Below are 4274 nucleotides of genomic sequence, written 5' to 3' on the forward strand. Positions count from 1 at the left end.
TCTCCTTTCTATATATATAATAATAGAAGAAATATGAATAATATTTAATTTTTAATTGTAGATATTATCATACTCGATTTTACCATCAACGATATAAATGATAGGGATAAGGGTCTGAAAAATACCCCAACTATGATCGGATTTGCTGTTGCGATACTAAACTTTCATGAGAATCTATTACCTCCCTAGACTATTTAATATTGTATTTTAAACATATATATTTTCCCACGTGGACATAAAAAATAATGCAAAATTATAAATAGTAATGTGTCCACGTGGGCACATATATACCTTTAAAATACACTTAAATAGTTCAGGGGGTAAAAAATACGGTATTAAATAGTCTAGGGAGGTAATAGGTCCTTATGAAAGTTTAGTATCGCAACAGCAAATCCGACTAAAGTTGGGATATTTTTGAAACCCTTATCCCTAAATGATAAGATTATTTTAAACAAAAAGAGTTCTACAGGAAGATAGAAAATGATGGACTCTAAGGAATTTTAAAAAAAATGGATGGTACATAAAAAAACTAGTCAAAGACTAAAAACTTTTATAATAGTAATTAGGGGTTATTCACGGTTTGGATAAAAACTGATTTAAATCAAAAAATTGAATCAAATTGATAAAATAAAATCTATTTTATTTGTGTTTGGTTTTAAATTTTTGAAAACCGATAGTATTTGGTTTGGTTATGATTTTATTCAAAAAAACCGAACCGATGAATTATATACATATATTTTATTAATATACATACTTAATATATTGCTTTTATAAACAACTTTAAAGATCTTATATATATTTTCATTAAAATTTCTTTATAATTTACTTATTGAGAGCAAAAATGTCCAAGATGAAAATATTTATGTTATTGATTTCATGTATATGAGTAGGGGTGTTCATGGTTTGGATAAAAACCGATCCAAACCGAAAAACCAAACCAAACCGATTTAATTTGGATTTTGGTTTGGTTTGGTTTTAGATTGTTAAGAACCGATAGTATTTGGTTTGGTTATGGTTTTGTTCGAAAAAAATCGAAGAAATAACCGAACCGAACCAACAAGTAATATACATAAATTTTATTATTATACATACATAATATATTATATTCATAAACAATTTTAAAGATTTTTTATATATTTCATCAAAAATTTATTTATAATTTACTTATGAAAGAAAAAAATGTCCAAGGTGAGAACATTTTTCTTATTGGTTTCATGTATATGAGTGTCTATGGAAATTCTTTGTGGGACTAAAAATGTCATTGCCTCTTCCTTCTATGCCAAAATAGTGAATTTTGAAGTTTTATTCAGTAAATTCAATGATCGAAAGTTATCTAATGTCAGTTATTCTAACTATTTTTTTGTTTGAATGGATTGTTGTCACTTTTTTCACGTTTTGAATGAATTGTTTCTTTTATTTTTATGTATGGTTAATAACCAAATAACCGAACCAAACCAAACCAAAACCGAAAACAACCAAACCGATAAATATATATTATATTTGGTTTGGTTTGGTTTTGATAATTTTAAAACCGATTAAGTTGGTTTGGTTTTGGTTTTGACCAATAACCGACCCAAACCAATCTGTGAACACCCCTATATATAAGTGTCTATGACAATTCTTTGTGAGACTGGAAATGTTATTGTCTCTTCCTTCTAGACCAATATAGTGAATTTTAAAGCTTATTGACAGTAAATTTAGTGATCGAAAGTTCAGTAATTTAAGTCATTCTAACTATTTTTCGTTTTGAATGGATTGCTGTCACATTTTCACATTTTGAATGAATTGTTTCTTTTATTTTTGTGTATGGTTAATAACCGAATAACCGAACCGAACCAAACCAAACCGAAACCGATAACCACCAAACCAATAAATGTATATTATATTTGGTTTGGTTTTGATAATTTTAAAACCGATTAAGTTGGTTTGGTTTTAGCTTTGACCAATACCGACCCGTGAACACCCCTAGACTAGTAATAATAAGTCAAATGAATTGTTATACGAAATCAAAGTAAGAAAAATAAGTATAATATCTTAAATTACAATTTATAAGAGAGTGTTATGAAGTCAAATCTAAGAAAAGATCTTTGAAATAATTACAAATTTTAAATATTTAAATTTCAATCAATTTCATTTCTTAGTAATGACTAAAAAGAGAAAGAAGAGGAGAATTGCGTCTTCATTTGTTTGAATATGTGGGATCAAATGAATTTTTATTCTTGTTGTCATCGAAAACAATTTTGACATGAAATAATGGAGATAGATTAGATTTCAAAATAGATGTTACCATCTTCAAGTATACATAAACCAGTCTTATATTAATCATTTTTTTAATTAATTTTTTTTATTAGAAAATAATTTAGTTGATTTAAATCTAAGTAATATTCACAGAAGATGATCATGCAGTAATAACAAATGTATTTACTTACCAATTTCAGTCATCAAGAAAGTTTTTTTACTAAAAATAATTATTTATTAATGTACAAAAATAAAATTTAAAAAATGAGTATCTCAATAAAATACGATATATAAATTTAATATAGTGGCTAAAATTTTTGAAATATCAATTCCGACAATATTTTGATATGCGTAAAGCATTAATCTATTTAAAGATTATTTTAAATGATAAAAATTGATTAATATTAAATACTATGATTATAGCCATGACGATGCTTACAGAAGATGTTTTACTATTTTCTCCCATTTTGACAGAAATCATATATAATAGACATCTTATAATATTTTTAAATATATTAAAGCTTAACTCCTATTTAATTTTATCTTTGTCGTTATCAGATACTCATCAACTTATCACTCGATACATTAATTTTTTTTTTAATGCAAACTAATATATAATAATTACACAAATCACTAATCAAAATAATATTTTACATATATTAAGAAAAATAATTTAAGAAGAAGAAGAATTATTTGTAGGTTGTATTATTATTATTTTTATTAAATAAAAATAAATATTTTACTTTGATGAGATTTTCTCTTTCACGATAGATAAATAGCATGTTCACAAATATTTTTATATTAATATAATCAAACCAAATTGTTTCTTATCAAAAAAGAAATTAAAAATAAACTAACTTAAAATTTTTGGTGTATAAAATTGGTGAACCCCAATTCAAGGATGAAAATCAATGATGGATTATCCCATGAAATCAGCTATCTCACATTTTAAATGGGATAATTAATCTTACATTTCTGTTATTTTAAGATAAAAATTAATTAAATATTACAATTATTTAAAAAAAAAAAAACTGGCATGTTTTAGCAAAATATTCTATCTTTATAATCGTGCTATACTTTCAACAAATTTATGAAACACAATGACACTTTCTATTCTTATAGTAAATCTCTACCGCGCTTTTCTCCGCTTCTTAAAATATTTTCTCCCCCTGCCCCCTCTCTCCCTTTATCACCCTCTCTTGCAAAAAAAAATAAAAAAAATTTGTCTAAATCTCCTCCTGCAATTTTTTTATGTGATTTTTTTCTATAATCGTATTCCTAAAATCAAATTTTATACTTTTAAAAAAGTATAGACTCGAAACAAATCAATAAAAAATAAGAAATTTCGCCTGTAAAATAAGAAAATCTCAGCATTCAAATAAGAAATAATAGAGGAGAAGAAATTAGTACCTTCCAGAGAGCTACACAAACATCAAATAACAAAAAGCAAACATCAAATATAAAATATAATTACACACATTTACTTAAAATTGTGAAATACAAATGTACAGAAAAGACTACCATGATTCTCGAACGAATCGAGGGAGAGCCGTGACATGAAAAAACTTATCTATTATCTGCTTATTTTCAACTACGTATCATCCGTTACGTTATAGAGAATTAAACAGTCATGTCTGTTTCGAACATCTGCAGTGTCCTCCTTTAACATACTAATATGATCAGTGGCAGAGCCAGGATTTAGATTGAGGGGTGTCAAAATATAAAGTAGCATGCACACAAAAAATTCAACAAAATAAATTTTACTAATAAAAGCAAAACATAATTACATTATTACAACCGTACTCGACGCAATTTCATCTCTTGAAATGTTTTTACAATAGTATCATTAGAAATATTAATAAATACATCTTTTTCTAAAGTGTATTTTATTTCTTTTAAAAAAATAAAATATTAAAGTAAACTTAATTTAAGTCAATGGTTTAAAAATTGGAGGAAAAAAATGTTTAGCTGTCTAAAAACTAAAGACAAAAAAGTTACAGTTGTCTAAAAAGTTAAAAAAAAACGCTGAAAGCCTT

The sequence above is a fragment of the Solanum stenotomum genome, chromosome 1 (genome assembly GCF_019186545.1).
Source record: "Solanum stenotomum isolate F172 chromosome 1, ASM1918654v1, whole genome shotgun sequence".
NCBI lineage: Eukaryota > Viridiplantae > Streptophyta > Magnoliopsida > Solanales > Solanaceae > Solanum > Solanum stenotomum.